This window comes from Pelodiscus sinensis, chromosome 6 (assembly GCF_052426305.1).
Source record: "Pelodiscus sinensis isolate ZL-2025 chromosome 6, ASM5242630v1, whole genome shotgun sequence".
Lineage (NCBI taxonomy): Eukaryota > Metazoa > Chordata > Testudines > Trionychidae > Pelodiscus > Pelodiscus sinensis.
Genome location: NC_143057.1, coordinates 18,622,522 through 18,637,735, shown reverse-complemented (window position 1 = coordinate 18,637,735; position 15,214 = coordinate 18,622,522).

The following is a 15,214-nucleotide window of genomic DNA, read 5'->3' as shown; positions in this document are numbered from 1 at the left end:
TTAAATGGGTGTAGTATAAATGAGATGCAGATCCTATATTCTGAGCTAATCAAATATTGCTAAGAAGATTCAATTACCTAATCACTGTTTTCACCCTATTTCTTCCTATGCCCAGATCACGATTACAATTTAGCCACTGATGATATTTAATTCATCATCATTGTTTGAGGCAATGTAATAAACAAAAGGATATCATGAAGTTGGAGCTCCTCTACAATAGTCAGATGCCTTTTCTGCATTCAACATGGAGAAAAATTGAGACTGTGGAAGGCAGGTGAGCAGGTTAGGATGAAACCATTGTGTAAGTATTGTGTAGGGTCACTGGCATAAGTGGTAAGGAGAGATGGGGATGCAGAAGGGTTGTATGGGGAGAATGTGCAGATCCCTTGTGTGAACTGAACTGGAGCTTAGAAGTTGTTGCTTTTTGTTGCAGTGAATAATTTCATGGGAAATAAGTTTTGTTGACATTTTCTACAAATGTATTTTGATTTGTTAAAAAAAAACCAAAAGTCTAAAAATGAAAAAAGGCAAATGTACTATATAGAGGTAGGTTCATGAAAAAACAATGAATTTTGCCCAGTTACACCAGATGTTCTATGAACTTATTCTATGTTTCTTGCTTTGGAAAAAGTTAAAATACTCCGTATCATGCTAACACGAAAAGTACTCAGACAACAATGAGTGTGACTTCTTAGAGTCACTTCTTAGAGCCTGCTTCTGGTTTCACATAAGTTTGTGAGTGAAGAATCTGTCCCCCATTCTGAATTCTAGAGACCCACTCCATCACTGAAGATTCCAGATGATACAAATAATTAAATAAAAATCAGAGCCGGAGCCAATGCATTCTAAGTAATATCTAACAATCCGTAAATAGTTTGAGCAGAGTAATTTTCAATCTAAGGGAGCATTTTATGTGTGTTTGAGATAAAAGTAAAAGAAAATGTGGCCGAACATTTGCCCATGGCAAACTTCGTCAAAAGTCCTGATGGGAAAACCATAAAGTTCTGGCTGTCCCACTCAATGTTCACAATAAACCAATTTTTCCACCATCTCCTTTAGTGTCTTCTGGTCCCCTTTTGGAGTTGACCTATTTTCCAGGTAGCAAGGCATGATGCTATTCTGAAGCATTTTCAATAACAAAAGCTGATTAGTGTCCCTGTAGTGCGTTTAATAAGTGGATGACTTTAAAATGTAGACATCTTACGTAGGGTGAAATTCTGGCCATGCTGAAATCAGTTAGAGTTTTTCCATTGACTTCACTGGCAAGTTCCAGTGCAGTAAATCAGCTCCAAGCACTATAACTACTGAGATGTCCACTATAACTACACTGGAAAGGCACTTAGTGCATACTAATGCCACCTTGATGAGAAGCATAGAGCTTGCTGCACTCTGGGTACAATACTATGGTGCCAGTGTGGACACCTGAATTATTTTCTGCATTCTGACTGACCTCTGGAAATGGCTCATAATCCCTCAAGTTTCCTCTGCTACTTGTTTTGAACGTGGCTGTCTGCCCTGCAAGCATGCACATATCCCCTTTTAGAGCTCAGTATCAAACAACCTACATGCTGTGCTGATTTGCTCATGGACACAGAGCAAACCATTTAGGTGGAATGCTCCTGCTGTTGAACACAGAGGCAGCAACTCTCTGTGTGAGTATGTGTGTGAGAGAGAGAATGAGATTGCTGTGCAAAGAGCTGGAGGGAGACAGGGGAGGCTGAGATAGTGGGTTTCCTCTTGCCCCCATGCCTTGAGATGGGTTGTTTCCTGCTGCTTTCTGAACTTACACAATAAGATGCTGACACCCCCCAAACACACTATCTCTCCCCATACACACACACACACACTTCAGCTGTGTCTACATTGGCATCCCTTTCCGGAAAAGGGATGCTAATGAGACACATCGCAATTGCAAATCCGCAGGGGATTTAAATATCCCCTGCGGCATTTGCATTTACATGGCTGCCGCTTTTTTCTGGCTTGGGGATAAGCCGGAGAAAAGCGCCAGTCTAGACGTGATTCTCCAGAAAATAAACCCTTTTCCGGAGGATCTCTTATTCCTACTTTCAAGGTTTTATCCTCCGGAAAAGGGTTTATTTTCTGGAGAATCACGGATTTGCAATTGCGATGTGTCTCATTAGTATCCCTTTTCCAGAAAGGGATGCCAATGTAGACACAGCCTTCCTGTAACACTCTTCCCCCTTCCCCTAGACCTCTGTGGAAAAGCAGTTGTCAATGTAGTAGGATGTCCATGGAGCAATGGGATTAGGAAACCTGTACCATGTGATACTGACTACTCCAGTCAGCATTGCAAACCCTTCCCAAAGCACTCTACACATAGTTGCACAGTAGGAGAGCTATCACAAAGCACTGATCTCTGTGGAGTTGCAAGAGCTTCTAATGTGGACATGCTCCACTGTGACAAGGAGCAAAATGTGAACACACAATAGGGCTACATCTACACTGCAGGCTTCTTGCGCAAGAACTGTTTTGCGCAAGAGTTCTTGTGCAAAAGCGCATCCATACAGCCATGTGCTTTAGCGCACAAGCATCCATGGCAGTGTGGACGCTCTCTTGCACAAGAAACCCCTGTTGCCCATCCACACTGCTTTCTAGCGCAAGAGCTCTTGCACAAGAGGGCTTATTATTCATGGGGAAAGAAATAACTCTTGCACAAGAAGCCCTCTGTTCTGGCACTTTACTGTAAATTTACTTGCACAAGAACGTGCGTGCAGTATAGACGCTCCACAAGTTTTTGCACAAGAACGGCCATTATTGCGCAAAAAGCCTACAGTGTAGACGTAACCCAGTGGTTTTCCTGCAGCACTCTGTGAGCTGTTTTGTAACTGGCAGCACTTTATATCTGCCAGTGTAGACATAGCCTGGCTCTGGATTTCACCCCCTGGACTTTTATAGAAAAATATAATATACAGGTATCAAAGGCTTTCAGATCTCTTTTCCCTTTAGAGAGGCATACAGTATTAAAAACCTTTCTAGTTCAAAATATTTATTACCAAATTACCTAAGAGAAAATATTGTATCATACTAATCAGACACTACCAGTATTACAATAGGTATCTTGAAAGGTATTTGTCATGGCTCAATTCCCCACTTTGAGTGCAGATATAGGGGCCAGCTAGCAGAATAAACTCTGTAAGAACCTGTCTCTAACTCTGAGACAAACTTGTCTCATCTCAGTTTCCCTGAGACCCAAATGAAAGATGATCGGTTTGCTGCTACCACCAAGTGTAAATAAAAATATAAATAAAATAAGCCCTTTTCCAGGAAAGAGATCACTTGGAATCCCCTCCCTGAGGCAAAGCTATCCTCCTACTCCCAACCTCCATTTTGCTTGAAGTTGGGAAAACAACCGAGGGAATTTGCAGGTAACAATTGGGCCCTGCTCCTTCTGGGTAATCAAAACAAGAAGAAAACCCTTTTATCGTCAAAACAAGACCAAGACTATTGTTGCAAGCATAGTAAATGACTGGGTGTTAAAAGCCATGGAGTGAAATAGACTCAGGGAGAATCCCTGGGCTATAATCCTTAGTTACAAAAAAGAAAAACAAATAACCAGCTCAGACAGGATCTCCAAATCTTCAAACAAGGAAAACAATAAAACCTGATGGACTATCTAAACTTTTCCCTACTTACACATTTCAAGGAGTCCATTCCTGGGAGAGCCTATCTGTCCTGCTACCTGGGGAAAGGCTGCTCAGACCTCAAAACAAAGGAAGAGAGAAAAAAAACCCTCTCTCGGTCTGAAATTTCTATCTGCATTTCATTGGCTGAATGTCCAAAGCTCCCTCCCTCAGGTGCATCTCCAGAGTTGCTTAACTCTCTTCCTCACTCTCTAGGTAAGTCAGACTCTCCTTAGCAGCTCCTATTCATGACAGCATTGAATTTAATTTAAATTCATTTTCAAACTGAAATAATCTAAGATGCAGTTGACAATATACTTTATTAGACCAATAACATCAGTACTAGCTGTAGTCATATCTCTGAGGGTTATATACAGGCAGTCCCCGAGTTACGCGGATATGAGCCCCCCCCCCCAGCAGACCAGGGAGACACGGATCAAAGCCGCGGAGGATGCGGGCGGGACCGTGGCACATCTCAGTGGTCCCGCCGCCCGCATCTCCCTGGTCTGCTGGGGGGGGGCAGCTAGTGTGCCCCCTCCCCCAGCAGACCAGGCTTTTATCACCGATGCCTGGGGTAGAGCAGCTGGGGCGCTGCTGGGTTGGTCCCGCTGCGCCATTCCTCGGCGCTACTGGACCAACCCGGCAGCATCCCAGCTGCTCTGCCCCAGGCATCCCCAAGTCAGCCGCTGCTGAAACTGACCAGCGGCTGACTACAGGAAGCCCGAGGCAGAGTTGCTCTGCCCCGGGCTTCCTGGAATCAGCCGCTGATCAGTTTCAGCAGCGTCTGACTTGGGGACACCTGGGGTAGAGCAGCTGGGGTGTGCCAGGTTGGCCCCTGCAGCGCTGAGGTGTGGCGCTGCGGGGACCTACCCGGCAGCGCCCCAGCTGCTCTGTCCCAGGCGTCCAAATTCAGCCGCTGTTGAAACTGATCAGCGGCTGATTCCAGGAAGCCCAAGGCAGAGCAACTCTGCCTCGGGCTTCCTGTAGTCAGCCGCTGGTCAGTTTCAGCAGCGGCTGAATCTGGACGCCAGTTCCGACTTACATACAATTTGAACTTAAGAACAAACCTACAGTCCCTATCTTGTATGTAACCTGGGGACTACCTGTACATACAATGAAGATGAAAATCCTAGGACACCGGCTTCCCTCTGAATTTAGGTTTTCCCTTCAGATCAAATCTCTTAGGTGACACTGCACAATTATTTCAGAATAAGCTATTCTGGAAGAAATACTCCTAAATAGTTTATTTTGAAATAGCATGTCTATACTACAGGGAAGCCTGTAAATTAGTTTGAGGCAGGCTCCCTAATGTGGACATGCTACCTCAATTTAAAGCCCCAGGAAGCTCTGGGGAATAATTACTTTGAATGGCCTAGGGGAGGAGCTATTTCAAAATAGCAGCAATGGAGCGTCCACACTACTACTAGTCTGAAATAGCTATTTTGGAAGAAGTGTTATTCCTCATGGAATGAGGTTTACAAATGCCAAAATAAGTCACCCAATTTTTCAAAATTATTTTGAAATAAGAGGCTAGCTGTGTAGATGCTTGCATAGCGATTTCGGAATATTGGACATTTTTCTGAAATAATGCTGTTATGTAGATGTATCCTTAGGCTATGTCTATACTACGCTGTTTTGCACAAGAAATATGCAAATGAGGCTAAGCGTGGAATATGGCCCCGCCTCATTTGCATAATTAATAAATGGCTGCTTTTTGCACAAAAACCCCATCTTATGCAAGAGCTGTTCTTCCGGAAAAAAATGCGGAAGAACGACTCTTGCACAAGAGGGTTTTTTTTGCGCGAAAAGGAGCTGTGTAGATGGCTCCTTTTTGCACAAAAACCCCCTCTTGTGCAAGAGCTGTTCTCCGGAAGAACAGCTCTTGCGCAAGATGGGGTTTTTGCACAAAAAGCAGCCATGCATTAATTATGCAAATGAAGAGGGGCCATATTCCACACAGCCTCATTTGCATATTTCTTGTGCAAAACAGCGCAGTATAGACATAGCCTCATAGTAGTAAGAAGAGTTGATTAGGGAAGCATACATTGTAGTGTTTGGCAGCTAGTTGCATTTTTGCTTCCATGAAGATATCAAAATATCAAGATATCAAAAACAAAAAAGCCATGAGTACGCAGGCTGTTCTTCCCACTCTGTTGTGATGACAGAAGAAAGGTACAAGCTCTTATTTATGTTGTGAGAGCATGCATTCCCTTTAGCAAGGCACAATACAGATTAGGGGGAAAATGATAAGCATCTTATGCAGAATGTTGTGAGAAATACATGTCACAGAGGTTGCAATAGAAAAATAAGCAACAACAATAATCAGAGATGGAACACACAGACACTGTTGGGCTTGCCATGCTCATACCCAGTGGCCTATTAGTGGAATTTTGTATCCAGTTCCAAACCTTGCTGGCGTTTGAGTAAATCACTAGAAAAAGTGCTTAATCTACCTTGTGTCAGGTAAATACCTCTATTAAGATCCTTAAACTGAGTTTAATCAAGAGCTATGTGAAGCTACAGAAATATCTATTTATAGATCTGTGCTCTTTATTTTCTTCTCTGCAGATGGTAATTTATGAAAGAAAATGGAAAGAGCCTTGATTATAAGTATGATCAGCAAAGTCAAGCAGAAGTGGGAAAAATTGCGGTTGAAGTACCAATAAACCATGGTGAAGCATTTACTGGAATATGACTTCTGGACACTGGGGCTACGTCTATACTGGCACCCTTTTCCGGAAATGCTTAAAACAGAACAGTTTTTCCGTTATTAGTATTTCCGGAAAAGCACGTCTACATTGGCAGGATGCTTTTCCGGAAAAGCACTTTTTCCGGAAAAGCGTCCGTGCCAATGTAGACGTGCTTTTCCGCAAAAAAGCCCCGATCATCATTTTCGCGATCGGGGCTTTTTTGCGGAAAAGACTACTGTGCTGTCTATACTGGCCCTTTTCCGGAACAGTTTTTCCGGAAAAGGACTTTTGCCCGAACGGGAGCAGCATAGTTTTTCCGGAAAAACACTGACAATTTTACAGTAGATCGTCATTGCTTTTCCGGAAAAGCAAGCGGACAGTGTAGACAGCTCGCAGCTTATTAAGTGGCCCAGTGTAGACACAGCCTGGAAGTAAGCAGCCAAACAGAAGTGAGAAGGCAAACAAGAAGAGGATAGAGATGTGGGTAAAAGGAGGTTTCTCCCCAGAAAAATACTGAAATGCTAGTTGTAATGCCCTGTATTTTGAAAAGTATTAAGGCAATTCAGGCTCTGACCATCTCTGCATTTTGGATTCACATATATGATCTCACTCACACTGTCCATTTCCTCCACCTGTCACCCACACATTTACCATAGGCTCTCTCTCAACCTATACTCCATACCCTGCATTGCCTCTTTCTTCACCACTTGCTCAAACATACTCATATTCGCTCTTCCTCTTGGACTTCATCCATCTTGTTTCACACACACTAAAGTTCACTTGCTCTCTAATCTACCCAGAGAGTTTGCTGGGAATCATTTTTCTCAACCTGCAAATTTGTTTCAGGTATTGTCTGAATTTACTAAAATTTCAAAATGAAAAGTTGCTTCAATTTGAGGAACCAAAACTTTCTAGTTTGAAAGTGTTTATATAGGACATCTTGACAATGTCAAACTTTCCCCCCACTCCCCTCCACACACAACTTTGTCAAGAAATGTATTGAAACTGATCCACCTTCACCTACAGATTTGGTTTAGATAAATTGGCATTTCTGATGAAAAAGCAGGTTAATAGAAAAATATCTGAGCAGCTCTATTTGCATGCTCTCTCATTTGTATTCTCTCTCTCTCTCCCCATTGAGTATGGGGTAACGGTAGTTTGAACTAGGAAGCCTAGTTCGAACTACCTAGTTCGTGCCGCGTGTAGCCGCGCGGCACGGGGTCCGAACGAGCGGGGATTTAAAAATGGCGGCACCCGCTTATGCAAACGAAGCCCGGGAAATTCAAATCCTGGGCTTCATTTGCAATTGCGGTATGCCTACATTACCCCGCTAGTTCGAACTAGCGGGGTAGTGTAGACATACCCTGGAATACTAGCCCCATTGATTTTTTTGTGGGACTTGTGCACCTACAACCCTTAGGCACTTTCAAAAATTCTCCCCACTTCATAACTACCTATATTGTAGTAACACCTGTGGTCATCTCACTGACAACAGGACCCCCTTTGTGCCAAGCACTACATGACGATCCCTGTGTCAAGGATCTTACAAACTAAACAGACAAGGAATGGAAGAACAAGTTATAACATAGTAGCAGAAGATTGAAAGCAGAGGCACAAAGAGTTTAAGGGCTGGTCTATAGCAATTCAGTAAGGTTGGTATACACTGGGAGTATAGGGCAAACTTAGCTGCATTAGGTTGATTTTCTAAACAATGAGTCCACACCTGTTCCATCTACTTTAAGGTCTGTTAAAGTCATTTTCTGTACTCCTGCTTTCATGTCCTTACAGGGTTGACTTACTAATAGTGCAGCACTGTGATAGCTGATGTTCTTGAACTCTGCGGTGCCCCATGGGGTGTGTTCTGTCCATGATTTTCAGATTCACTGCTCTCCAGGTGAATAGGAAAAGTCCCAGGAAAATTTAAATGTCATTTTCTGTGTGGCCAGCATGGAAAGCAGACTTCAGAGCAGGCAACACAGCTGACTATTAGTTCCCAGGGTCACAGATGAGAGCAAGGAAATACTGGTGCAGGAGACACTAGACTCCATAGCTACGTGGGAGAGGTCTGTTCTCGCAGACCTATACCTCAGCAAAAGAAATGCAGATATCGATGCCAAGATTTCAAAGGACATGGAAGACAGAGACTATGCCAGGGTGCCCAGCAGTGAAGTGAAAATAAAGGAGGTGAGGCAGTCGTACCAAAAGACAAATGAGGCGAAGAGATGATGTGGAGCATCGCCACCAACATACCGCTTTTATAAGCAGCTGCATGCATCCCTTGGGGTAGGGACAATGCCGACCAGCTTCCCTAGCTAGTCCATCAATTCCTCCCAAGACACTCAGGCAGCCTGAGGCAGCAGTGTGGAGAACAGCATAGAGGAAAAGGAGTAGGAAAAGAATGGTCAGCAGGCAAGTGGGGCAACCAATGTCATGGAGAGCCAAGAATTGTATATAACCTTGGACACATTCCCCTCCTCCCAGGATGTCCTATAGTCAGGCACTGATCCCAGGGAGGGCACTTCTGGTCTATGTCTAGACTACGGGGAAGATTTGGAAGAGGATATGCAAATTCTGTGGGAATTTGCATATCTTCTTCCAATCTCACTTTCAAAAGCAGAGCTTTTGAAAGTAAAAGTAGTCGGGACACATTTTTTTCATTTTTTGAGGAAAAGTGGCTTTTCGAAAAAGGGGAGGTTGCCAAAAAACTGCATCTAGACTACTTTCACTTTCGAAAGCTCTGCGTTTGAAAGTGAGATTGGAAGAAGCTATGCAAATTCCCGCTGAATTTGCATATCCTTTTTCAAATCTTCCCCATAATCTAGATGAGCCCCTGGTGAGTTCACATTTTTTAATCTTCCTAAAAGCTGGTGAAAGCAATTGGGTGTGATCTGTGGGATCCACTGTGCCTACCTAACGGGGAGTGAGAGACTCCGGATCAGCTTGTTAATGTGCCTGGAGGCAGAGCAGGAATCCTCCCTGCACATCTCCATAAAGCTCTCATAGGCTTTGTCTACACTGCAAGTTTTTGCAGCAGAAAATATGCTAATGAGGGATTCATGAGTTGCAATGTAATTTGCATATTTTCTGCCAATTCTTTTTGTGCAAGGGGGTTTTGCACAAAAAGAAGCAGTGTAGCCGCTTCCGTTTTGCACAAAAAGACCTTTTACGCAAGATCCCTATGCCTCTCAGGACAAACTTATTACCAACTCACCCTGAAACTGTTCTTATTCCTGCTAAGCTTTCAAAACCAGGGAAGTCTCTTTTCTCTGAGGTCTTTAGTTATCCTCCTGGGTGTGCCACACCAGCCAAAGACAAAGAAACTGTTAGCTTCCCATTGTTTTATACATTCCCCCTTTGGGCAGGAACTCTGTTTCTACATACCACCCTTACAGCTGGTCAGACCCTACGAGCTGGGAGAGAGAGGGAGAGAGTCACATGGCTTTCTAGGACCACCACTGCTAAGATTTAAAGGACAAAAGAGGGTGTTTACAGTTGATCAGACCTTTGATTGTTTGACTTTGCACTTTTAAAACCATAAACCTTTCCATACTCCATACAGTAAAACTTCATTAGTCCGGCATCTGACGGTCCGGCACTCCTGATGGTCCGGCACCATCAGGAACCCGGAAGTGCTCCGCAGCCGGACCATTGGAGCTGCTCTGCCTCCAGCTTCCCCTATTCAGCTGCTGCTAAAACTGACCAGTGGCTGAATCGGGGAAGCTGGAGGCAGAGCAGCTGGGGCGCTGCAGGGTAGGTCCCCTAGCACTGCCCCTGGGGGCTGCGGGACCAACCCGGCAGAACCCCAGGCGTCCCCGATTCAGCCGCTGCTGAAATTGACCAGCGGCTGACTCAGGGAAGCCCGGGGCAGAGCAGCTCTGCCTCAGGCTTCCTGGAGTCAGCTCTTGGTCAATTTCAGCAGAGGCTGACTTGGGGACGCCTGGGGCAGAGAAACTGGGGTGCTGCCGGGTTGATCCAGTAGCGCTGAGGAGCAGCGGTGAGGGACCAACCCAGCAGCACCTCAGCTGCTCTGCCCCAGGCGTCCCCAAGTCAGCCGCTGCTGAAATTGACCAAGAGCTGACTCCAGGAAGCCCGGGGCAGAGCAGCTCTGCTTCGGGCTTCCTGGAGTCAGCTGCTGATCAGTATCAGTAACGTCTGACTTGGGGACGCCTGAGGCAGAGCAGCTGGGGTGCTGCTGGGTTGATCCAGAAGCGCCAAGGAGCGGTGCTGCGGGACCAACCCAGCAGCACCCCAGCTGCTCTGCCCCAGGCGTCCCCAAGAGCAGCTGAGGTGCTGCCTGGTTGGTCTCGCCGCGCCAAGGGTCGGCATTACCCCGACCAACCCGGCAGCACTCCAGCTGCTCTGCCCCAGGCGTCTCCGATTCAGCCGCTGCTGGTCAGTTTCAGCAGCGGCTGAATCAGGGATGCTTGGGGCAGAGCCGGACTATTAGAAGGGGGGGCTATGAGGGGTCAGGGGTGGCATACCCCTGCATAAGGTATATGTGTGGGTGACTCCATGCTCCCAGAAAGGGCAAGCCCTCAGGTGTAAGGAGTGGGCTGGGGTTAGGCAGCCCTTCAGGACTACTCAGAGCATGCCATTGCACTGTCGCCTCACACCAGACAACCCTTAGAGCTATTAGACTGGGCTGTCCAGTGCTTCAACAGCAATTTATAGGGCCCGGGGCTCTAGCTGCAGCTGAAGCAGCAGCAACGGGGAACCCCAGGCCCTTTCAAATCACCACAAGACTAACAAAAATCTCAGTAATAATTAGGTTGCTGGTATGGTATGACCAATGCTTTTCATTATTTTCTTGTGTTCCCTTACCTTTCTGATTGTATCCATCTGTTCTGTTGTCTAATACATTGACTTTGGATTAAAAACTGTGTTTGTACAATGCCCAGGACAATGGGGTTCTAGACCAAAATTTCAGTGCCTAAATGTTGCTGTTGCAATATAGTAAAATGGGTGCAGGAAAAGAGAGTCAGATAATAAAAAAACCCAGTGCACCAGCAGGAGAGGGAGTTCATCTAATTGTTCCCAATTTGTTTTTATTTCTCTTGTTTACTTCTGTATTCATCCTGGGATTAATTGATTATAATAAGAACAACCATACTGGGTCAGACCAAAGGTTCATCTAGCCCAGTATCCTGTCTGCCGACAGTGGCCAAAGCCAGATGCCCCAGAGGGAGGGATCACAACAGGTAATCTTCATGTGATCCCTCCCCTGTCACCTACCTCCAGAGAAACAGAGACTAGGGACACCATTCCTACCCATCCTGGCTAATAACCATTGATGGACCTAACCTCCATGAATCTATCCAGCTCTTTTTTGAACTCTGTTAAAGTTCTAGCCTTCACCACAACCTCTGGCAAGGAGTTCCACGGGTTGACTGTGCACTGAGTGAAGAAACACTTCCTTTTTTTTTTGTTTTAACCTGCTATCTATTTGTTTTAACTTGCTACTTGGTGACCCCTAGTTCTTGTGGGAATAAATACATAAATTATGGGAATAAATAAATAACTTTTCCTCATTCACTTTTTCTATACCAGTCATGATTTTATAGACCTGTCATATCCCCCCTTAGTCCTCTCCTTTCTAAGATGAAAAGTCCAAGCCTCTTTAATCTCTCTTCATATGGGACCCGTTCTAAACCCCTAACCATTTTGTTGCCCTTTTCTGAACCTTTTCCAATGCCAATATATCTTTTTTGAGATGAGACCACTCAAGTATTCAAGATGTAGGCAAACCATGTTTTTATAGCGAGACAATAGGATATTTTCTGTCTTATTCTCTATCCCTTTTTTAATGACACCTAACATTCTCTTTGCTTTTTTGACTGCAGCTGCACACTGAATGGATGTTTTCAGAGAACTATCCACAATGACTCCCAGATCTTTCTCTTGAGTAATGCTGGTAAATTATTTGAATGAAGTTTTACTCTAAAGAAATAGTGAAAGGATTATGTACTTGCTTTTTCAATCTCTTGTACCGAGGAAAATATCTAGGTTTTAACATTAAAATGAACCATGTTGAGAGAACACTAGAAGTCACTATCTTCCCCAATTTTTATTTAGTAAAATACAGCCAATTGCATTATGAAGCCTGATTCAAGCATGCATATGTTTGTGGCTCTTCGCTGTGAAATGAAAATATGTGCATTAATTTCAATGAAATGAGTATTACACAGTCATGTAGTACATGCATTTTGCCTGATTACATATGCATACACACTTGAACCTCCACAACACACTGAAATAAGCATATAAATTGCATAGAATGCTTGTGGTTCAAGCCATGAATTCTGACAGAGGTCTACTTCAAGTCAGTATCTGAGTGCTCTCTGATAATCATTGCTTAATATGAGATTCTGTCTAACAACCAGCACCAACTGTCTCTTGCCAGACTCTCTTAAAGGTACAGTTCATTTATATAGGAGTGATAATTAGAATCACTCAGCCCTTGAAGTGAGATAATTCCAATTACTGCTCTCACCAGAAGAGAGAAGAGGAAGTTGTGATGTGGACATGAGGACCAAGATTTGTATAAGTTACTAGGGATCTGTGGTGTCTTCTGTGGTATGTTTTAAAGGGGCATGGTCTTTTTAGAAAACGATGCCCCCAGTGCTCTGTAAATCAGCTTTCTTTAAGATGTTTCAAATGGGAGGGCCAAAATATGAAGCACCGCTCCCTCACCAGTTACTTTTGAGAAGCCCCCTTGTCTAGCAACAGAGATATGACCATCATTTCATTTTGTAACAATCTTCAGCCACAGATTGGCAAATACTCTTGGTTATAGTACAGGCAGTCCCCAGGTTACATGGATCCGACTTACATCGGATCCCTACTTACAAATGGGGTGAGGCAACCCCGCACTAGCTGCTTCCCCCCAGCAGACCAGGGAGACGCGAAGCTAGCGCCCCCCCCCCCCCCCAGCAGACCAGGGAGACGCGGAGCGGCTTTTCTTAGCAGACACCTCAGCTTGAGAATAAAGGACTGAGGGAAGTGAGGTGTGGGAGAATAAAACTGAGCTCTGGAGAAATGTTTGGCTAGAGTTTCCCCTACAATATGTACCAGTTCCGACTTACATACAAATTCAACTTAACAAACCTACAGTCCCTATCTTGTACGTAACCCGGGGACTGCCTGTATAGCTATATTCAGGGCTTGCCGAGCCACGGCGAGCCCTGCTCGCCAGCCATGCTGTCCGGCGATCTGCACACGTACAGATCGCCCGAACCCAGCTCTTCCAGGTTGTAATCTACTCACCATGGGCGATTACATAGATTGTCGAGCCCTGGTTATATTATGCAGATTTGACTTGTCAGTGTGCCCTCCAAAGCCATCCTGTTCTCTGAGTAAATGAACTTTCCTTGCTTAATAAAACCTAGTCTCTTTAATAGCTTTGTTTGGAGTACACAAGTGAAAAGCAAGCCTTGATGCTTCAAAATTCATCTGCTGCCTTTTATGAAAATAAATATGACTCAGACATTTTCTGTACTTCCCAATGGTGTAAAATGAAAAGAAATGTTATTGAATACATAGGTGGAGGGGAGAAGGGTCACTTTGGCCATTTTAGTATTAAAAAACCAGAATGAAACCTTTATTTAGGAAAAGCCACTGGACCATGTACTTCATATTGAACCTATATGCATTTCCTCCATATTACAAAGCTCAAAGCAGGAGCTGTGTTTGTATGCAACCTTAATATCAATGAGTAGACCTGTGGCACCTTAGAGACTAAGACAAATATATAGTATCATGAACTTTTGTAGGTAAAACTCACTTCATCAGATGAGCTGGAGTGGAAATAACAGAACCAAGATATTTATAACAGAGGAGAAAAAAAGTACCTGTCAATTGTAGGACTGGTGTTAATGAGGCTAATTAAGGGGGCTGGACATGCCCCATTCTTAGTTTTTGATGTAAAAAGGCAATGCAGTTGATAAGAGGCAGGGGTGACTGGCTTTATTATTTGACATCCATTTAATGTCTTTGTTCAAGCCCATGGAAACAGTGTCAAATTTGGAGATGAATACCAATTCAACACACTCTCTCAGTAACTGGCTGGCGAAGTTCCTTTGTAGAAGAATGGCTACATTTAAATCTATGATTGAGTTACCAGGCAAGATAAAATGTTCCCCTACATGGGGAGAGAATGTGTGGAGTTGTGTTTCTCCCAATTTGACACTGTTTCCCTGGGCTTGAACAAAGACATTAACTGAATGTCAAATTGTAAAGCTAGTCACCCCGACTAAAAACTGTCCTGTTAACTAGATGTAACATTAAACTATAAAAAGACCACAGGGAGATGGGATCATTTATGATCCGAAATGTAACTTTCATCTTGAATAAAATAAACAGGCAGGACTAAGTCAGCAGGATATGGACAGGATTACTTACTATTCCTTTTCAATCACATTTCTTTCTTCCAAGAGCAGAACTTTTGTAGTTTTCAATATCTTGTTAGAATTCATGAACAAGTAGACATGGGAAAATGGAAGGAGTGACAGCACATGCACATGTCACATAACATGTGATCATACCAAAACAAAGGTTCTAGTATATGTCCAATTTTAGGCCAATGAACCTTGAGATGGTGTCGTTAATAGATATAGCAAAACTCTTATGGTTAGATAGTGAAAAAGACAACCTCCTTCAAAGCCGTGGCTTGACAGAAAGTGAACGACATTTTTACAGAAACCTCTCCCCCATGCACACAACTTGATGAAATACTTAACGGACATATTGATTATTCGGATCTTGCGATCCGCCGGTGATAATTGAAACAAATGTTGTAAGTGTTGAAAAGATGCAATATGTTATCCTGTGACGGCACATATCTAACAAAAATGGGTGGAATTCCAAAACCAACCTAAAAGCACAGAT